This window comes from Octodon degus, unplaced genomic scaffold (genome assembly GCF_000260255.1).
Source record: "Octodon degus isolate 3935 unplaced genomic scaffold, OctDeg1.0 scaffold00166, whole genome shotgun sequence".
Taxonomy (NCBI): domain Eukaryota; kingdom Metazoa; phylum Chordata; class Mammalia; order Rodentia; family Octodontidae; genus Octodon; species Octodon degus.
In genome coordinates, this window is record NW_004524742.1 from 5,679,628 (window position 1) to 5,687,448 (window position 7,821).

Genomic DNA, 7,821 nt, shown 5'->3' on the forward strand with positions numbered 1-7,821 from the left:
TATATACAGATATATTTTTTCACACTACAAAATGGTCCATTTATATCCGCTTTTTTGTTTACTTTTATTGGAGATGTATATTCCATTGCCATTTATACATTGTAGGTGCATGAATTCAGCAGAGTAATCCAATATAGTCCAGTAATCTATAATAGTAGTGGGTTATCTGCAAGACTGGCAGTGTCAGAAGTTGTTCACTTGAGCTTTTTACAACTCAACATATTAATATGGCTACTTTTTATGCTTTGATTTTATACTTTTCTGCTAGATGGTTAAGACCCAGATAAAGTAAGACCTACATAACAAAAAAATGTAACTTTTGTATCTGACAAGGTCAATCAAATCCTCTCAGCACTCACCCTGAAACCCTGTATCACAGTCTGTAGATCTTTGGTCAGTGTCAGCCATGTGGATAGGTCACAGCCATTGCTTGACCAATTTGCTCTCTGTGAAAGGCTGGGAGCATGTTTTCTCTCCATGTGACTCTCCTTAGGCACACTCTACATCATTGATCACTTTCCTCTGTGGCCACATAATCTCCTTGATCAGAAAATTTGGGAAACAACTGAGTTACAGGATATACAGTACAGGTTCTCCTATGTCCTGAGTCCTCACTGACCTTGAAAGGCTAGGGCCAAAGTGTTGGCTGTCCTTGCAGCCCTTCTTTTTCTCTAATTTTTGGTTTGCAAACTTAAGTTGTTAACCCTCCAACAGAGAAGCTTAATGATATTATTACTGTATAACATAGGCAGTTGAGCATAACCTCACTATCTGTCTGAATATTAAACATCTTAGACATAGCATGGAACAGGTATTTTCCATCGAATATTGATATGTTAAACTTCAAATCCCCACAAAATATGAAAGAAAAAAAAGAAAAAATTTAAAAAATAGAAAAATATTTTTAAAATAGGAACAATTACATATTTTTACACAAAAATTTATAAATCCAACCATATACAGCAATGTAGGACAGTCCTTATGACTTTTTTTTTTTTTTTTTTTTTTTGGTGGCACCAGGGATTTAACTGAGGCCCTTTGCATTTGCCAGGCAAGCACTTATTCTACTGGAGCTATCTCCCCAGCCCCCAAAGCAATATTTGTTTTTTCACATAGCTTTTTGTTTTGTTTTGTTTTGTTTGTTCATTTGTTTTGTTTTGTTTTGTTTCTTAGGGCAGGGCCTACAGGGTGTTCAGGGTCTCACTACTAGATGGGACTCATAGTGATCTGCCTGTTTACAGTCTCCCAAGAGCTGGGATTTCAGGCACAAGCCACCACACCCAGTCTTGAAACTGTTGTCTTTTTCCTTGCTGCCCCACTCTTATCTGTTCAATGTTCCCCGTCTCCTACTCTCCCTCCAGACCACCTCCCCTGAACATCTTTTTTTTCTCTTGTTTTCTTTTCTTTTATTTTGTTTAAAAATATGTTCTTAACTGAGTCACTAGCCAGGCTTGGCATGAACTCAGCATCCTCTTGCCTCAGCCTCACTTCAATATAAACACTCCATAGGAGAGCTTCTCTGCACAGATCTCCTGAAAAGAAGCTTTGCTTCCTCTTTTGTTCTCATACGTGTTCTGGGTGATGCTATGAGTGTTAGTCACCTATTTACAAAGCTCTCAACCCAGAAGCCTGGAAGGGGCTCATAGGCAGGAGCCCTGCCTTTCTCATTTCTTTGTGCCCTCACAGATATCCCCCAGCTGCCAGCACAGGGCTGCCACAGGTAATGCTGTTAGATATGTTTCTTCATCATTCTACAATGAATGATGACAGATCAGTAACCAAGGTTGGTATAAATTGTTTGTATTTTCAAATATATACACATGTAACATTAAGGTAATTTTGCTTATATTTCCTATAAATACAGTTTATTTTAAATATTTGTGGTGGTTGATACACTGTGTCAACTTGAGATGTCAGAAGCTTGGCTGGAATGGCTTGGTGATTCAATACCCTGGGATGTGGGGGGCCCTATCAAGGGGAGGGAAGGCCCACCCCAGAGTGACTCAGCACAAAAAGAGCATATAAAGAGGTTGAGGAAGACTTCCTTGGAGGAGCTTGATCGTCACAGCTGGATCTTCACAGGAGCTTGGATCTACACAGCCGCCACCACATCCTTGGAGGAACTCCAGTCTTCGCAGTTGATGTAGAAGGAAGAGAGAGAGGGGCTTGATAGATGTTGCAGCTCCTGCTCCTCCTCTATGATTCATTGTTTTCTGCTGCCACAAAGTACTTCCTACTGCCTTGGAGCCAGCAGAAAACATGAAATAAACCTTTCCTTCCTTAATGTTGAGTGTCGCGTATTTATCCCAGCAATGAGTAAAAAGTAACTAAGACAATATTTAGCCAAATAAAAATTACTGTTTAAGTTCATTGCAGTGTAGTTCTGTGGTAGCCAGTTTTAGTTCTTCAAGGCTGGAAAACATTACAAAATACTCCTTTTGTCAAGTGAGCTAAGGTGATCCTAGAGCTAAATCTACTAGGCCATATGATCTCTTACCCCTTTTAAGGAATAAGAAAAGATTTATTATTTGTCTACTAGGAAGGAAAGCTACCCACCCAAAAACAAGTTGAACAAATAAGGTACTGTGAAAGTATTAGTATAGTATGAAACAGCTAATGAACTTAAAATAATTATGAGAAGACATTATTTAAAGAAGACCATACTATTGCAGGAAGAAAGTTTGATAAACTAAAAGAAAAAACATCAGGGGGGAGGGGTAAGAGGAGGGAGAGGAGAGGGAATCCTAGTAAGAAAGATGCTTCTATTCCTCAGGGAAATCATTCTCAACTCCACATATAAAGCTGCATAAGGCAAAAACCAAACATTAATATCCCAAATACCTATCACACACACAATTTATTATCTCGAAGGAAGCACAACTCTAGAACTAGGAAATCCATTCAATTTTGATATCAAGATCTCAATATCACCCAAGGTTTACAGAGCTGCAGTAACAAAATACTATTTCGAAAGCAAATTTCTCCTCCCTAGCTCAGCTTTAGAAATAAGTCTATAAAAATGTGGTTATGTAGGTAACAGCAGCTCACAAAAGGGGATGGGAAGCACAAGGGCTGGAATCCAATCCTTGGCACCACATGCTGCACCAGCCGCCTGGCCCCCGGACTCACTGAGCCAGTGACTGAGTCTGGGCATGGTGGCATGCACCTGTAATCCCAGCACTGGTGAGGCTGAAAACAGGAGGATCACTACAAGTTCAAGCTGTATACTGAGACCTTGCACAAAATACAAAAAAGGGGGGGCAATGGGAATAATATTTTTAATTAATAAGTCATTATTCCTTATCAAAAAAAGAAAAAACACACAGGAAACAAGTGGAGTGAAGCTCTACTCTCAGCAGCTTCGGAGACTGAGGTAAGAAAAACACTTGAGCCCTAAATTAGGGATTAGCCTGGGAAACAGGTAAACTCTGCCTCTTAATGTGCAATTTTTTCAATTAAGAAGAAATCACTCTAGGTTTCAGAGGCACAGGTGGAGGGAGCCAAAATAGACAAAGCCACAGAAAAGATAGTGTCTCAGTTACTTTTCACCCATTGCTAGGACAAAATATCCAACACCCAAACTTAAGGAAAGAAAGGTTTGTTTAGCTCACAGTGTGTGGAGGTTTCAGTCCATACCTGGCCTGCTCCAAGGCAGAGTGGCACATGGCAGAAGGCAACAGTTCAAGGGGGTGGAAATCAGCAAAAAAGCCACGGCAAAAGGAAAGAGCTGAGGCAGAGGATCAGCACTGAGCAAGCCTCTCTCCTTCCTTATACTGTTTTATAGGCTATCCATAGGTGTAGTACTCATACCCATAATCCCAGCAACAGTCACACCCATAATCCCAGCATTGGATCATGAATTAATCACTAACTCTAGAAGTCTGCCCCAGTTACTGCATGAGGCTTTGACAAAAATCCTAACAGATAGATTGTAACCTGTTCTATCAATTCTTAAATTATGACTCCTAAATCTGTCCTACTTTACCTATCTAGACATGTTTGTCTTTAATTGCTAATACCCATAGTATCTACTGACTGGAGGGAAATGTCATTCATTGCCACTTCAATATTTCTCTGTTTTCTTAGTCACCAACATACTCAATGATTAAAAATAAAACGAATCCTCTTTTGAAAAGATGTAAAATTGAAGAAATGACAAGAGTATTAAGATAACTTTAAAAAAAAAAAAATAGCACCCAAAACAGCATAAAGGGTAAAACAGAGATCAAAAAGGCATTCATTTGAAATTAAATTAACAGACATTAACTTTTTTAGTAACACCACATTTTTACCTAATTCTCTGAGACAGTTGAAAGTTTCCAACTTCTAAGGAAAACAGTGTAGGTAAGAATTTGCTAATCAACCAGTAATATTTGAATGCCTAATAGGATGCTATAAGAAGATACCTCTACATGCACCAACTTCGATATGACTCTTGTGTCATCAGAGGCTAAAAGGGAAATAAAAAATAACTCATGGACACAGATCCTTATCTGATATCACAGTATCAGTATTTAAAAAAATGTTTCTGTGATTAGTCCCACAAACTCGACTTTTTAAGATACCTGAGTCATTGAGCATCACCATTTTCTCAGATGACACTGCAAGGGCCACTGAGAAGTCCCATATGGGTCTCTCTCTCAAGCTTTGCCTTGGAATGAAGCCAAAGCACTTCAGACAGTGACTTCCCACACAGAATCCAATACAATGAAGGTCTGCTTTCCAGACACCATAGGTTCCTCAACCTCACAGCGCTGTCTTTTCATTTTATTTATTGTTTATTATTTTGAATAGATTCTATAGCCTTACCTAGGAGAACACACTAGTGAATCTATTCTGATTGGTATTCAGGATACCGTACTAGGGAGACCCATCTGCCTTAGTGACACAGGCACTACTGAAATATACTGGGCTTTTAAAAAAAAATCTAGACAGCAAGCAAATTATGAGAAGGAAAATGTAAATGAAGTTAACATTTTAGTTTGAGCATATAATTACATTCTTTGTTAGAATGCAGGCAGACAAGAATCTCATTAAATATTTGCTGCCCTATTTGCCCCTAACATGTGTGACTAAGATGGCATAATCTACAATGTACAATATTTAAAACCACAGTATACTAAGGAAAATGATAACATCACAGAACAAAAGGCATCTTAACCAGCTTATTTGATTTAACTTTCTGCATCCAACATTAAACTAGTTCAAAAAGAAAGTGACTTCATTTTTATGGCATTATTAAATGCATAATTCTGACAGCAAAGTGAGCGATTAAACTAAATAATAAAGGGGAATAAGAAATATAGGCAAATGAAGGGATTGGAATAAAAAATTAAAAAGCATGTAAAGCTACACATATGATCCAAATCAATAGGTGAAAGTACTAATCAACCAGCCACTCATAGTTTATTTATCTCCTAATCAATAAATTGTGCTATTGATAAGCCAGGCCTGGTAATGCATGCCTGTAATCCCAGAGCTCATGAGGCTGAGGCAAAAGGATCATTTCCAGTTTGAAACCAGCCTATGCTGCAAAGTCAGCTTAAGACCAGCCTGAACTGCATAGCAAGACCCTGTCTCAAAAAGACTAAAAAAATTTTAAAAATAAATAAATACATACACAGGGGCCGGGGAGACAGCTCAGTAGAATAAGCACTTCCTGGCAAGTGCAAGGGCCTGAGTTCAATGCCCAGTTCCACAAAATAAATAAATAAATAAATAAATACATAAATTGTGCTGTTGATTTCTACAGTTCTCCATAAGGGAAGCTAACAATCACAATAAGCAACAAAATCAGTAAAGATGAACTTCAGTTGTTCAGCATTTGCAAACATATTGATTAAAAGTTAAATTCCATGTAAGTGAAAATATATACTTAAATCATACTTTTATTAAATGTGCTAAATTTTCATTTGATCTAAATTCTATTTTAATGCGTTCTGAAACAGAAAATGCTGGGAATGAAGTAACCTTTTGCAATGGGCTTGATCGAGTGCTATAAAGTGACTCCCATGACTGCTGATATCTATAGGGCTTCCGCCCCATCATGACTAGCACACTCACCTATTGATTTTGATCATTTCCTTTCCCTGCTGTTCCCTAGACACTGTTTTGCCAGTTGTTGTCCTCTACTGCGGACCCTATGCCTCCGATTCACCTGCCTGCCCTTTGTTCTTCCCTGCTACCCCTGCTGCCCAACCCAAACTCCCTTGTTCCCAATACCACACAGCCTCCCCTCATCACACATTCTCATCTGTCAGTCTGGAAGCTGAAAATATATATTTAGGTGTGTAATCAATTTGCACTTTTCTGATAAATGGGCTAAGCATTTTTTTAGCAAGTTTACGAGCTAGTGTCCTCATAGCTTCTGCCCATTTTTTAAACAAAATTAAAGCTAATTATATATATTAGAAATCAGTCTTGATATAAACTTCAATTTTCACCTCATCCACCTACCAAAAACACACTTGGCTTTTGGCTTTGGTCACAGCAGGTTTTCCTATACAAAAATTCTTAATTTTTATACAATCAAATTTGTCTTTTATATTTTTCAGAATATGTATCATATTTAAAAGTACCTTCCCTCTCCTACCATTAGAAAAGTTTGTCGGGCATGGGGAGATAGCTTGGCAGTGTAAGTGCTTGCCTGGCAAGCGCAAAGTCTGGGATTCGATCCTCAGTACCATGTGCCATGCTAGACCCACCCCCAGGCACGATGAGCCAGCCAGAGAGACCAGGTGTAATCCCAGTGCTGGGGAGGTTTGGACAGGAGGATCACTAAGAGTCAGAGCTGTGTAATGAGACCCTGTACAAAATAAATAAAAGATTAGGGGGGGAAAAAGAAAGTTTTCTGTGGTTTATCCTAATACTTTTTAGGGAGTACCAGAGATTAAATCCCAGGAATGCTGAGCTACATCTCCAGCCCTATACATTTTTTGAGATGGGTTTCAGAATGTTATCCAGACCAGCCTCAGTCTCCCAAGCAGCTGCGATTATAGACATGCACAACCACACCTGGCTTTGGGTTCATTTGAATTTACATTAAACTTTTGACACAAACTTTATCATATTTACATTATAAGGTTTGAATCCCACTTTTTTTTCCTGGATGACCAATCCACTTGGACAAACATCATTTTACTAACAAATCTGTCTTTTCCCTCAGTGACCTGAAATGCTCTGGAGTATTCTGCTTTTGTGTTTTTTTTATTATGTCTTAATCCTCTGATGCTCAGAATTTCTAGAAAATGGCATTCAGATAAACTAGAATTAAGAGTATTTTAAATTTAAGGCATTGTCTTATATTTTCCTAAATTATAAGAATCAGTGTTACTTTCGAGCTCTGCAAGAGCAATACTGTGAAGCAATGTGTAGTACTCACGCAACTGGCACCCTTGGTACTTAGTAAATGTCCACTGCATCAATAATGGGCTACGTTTATTTAAGTCTAAACCCAAAGCAAAGCTTTCCATTCCTTTAGGATTTCTAAAATCAATTTTGCCAGGCTTCCAAAAACACCACAGACCTCCCTTTTTGTCAGAAGTCCTTCAGTTTAGTCTACATCTAGAAACCTCACTACAGCAAATGAAAACTGAACACAATTCAACTATTTACAACCACTATGGAAAACAATTTGACAATTACAAAATTAAGCATAAATCATATAATTGAGCAATTATGCTACTAGATATTAGCCAAGAAAAATGAAAGTATTGCACATAAATACTTATACATAAATGTTCTCAAGAAATTTATTTATAATATTCTAAAGCTGGAACAAAAACAAGTATCTGTCAAGAGAACAGATATAGGGGCTGGGGA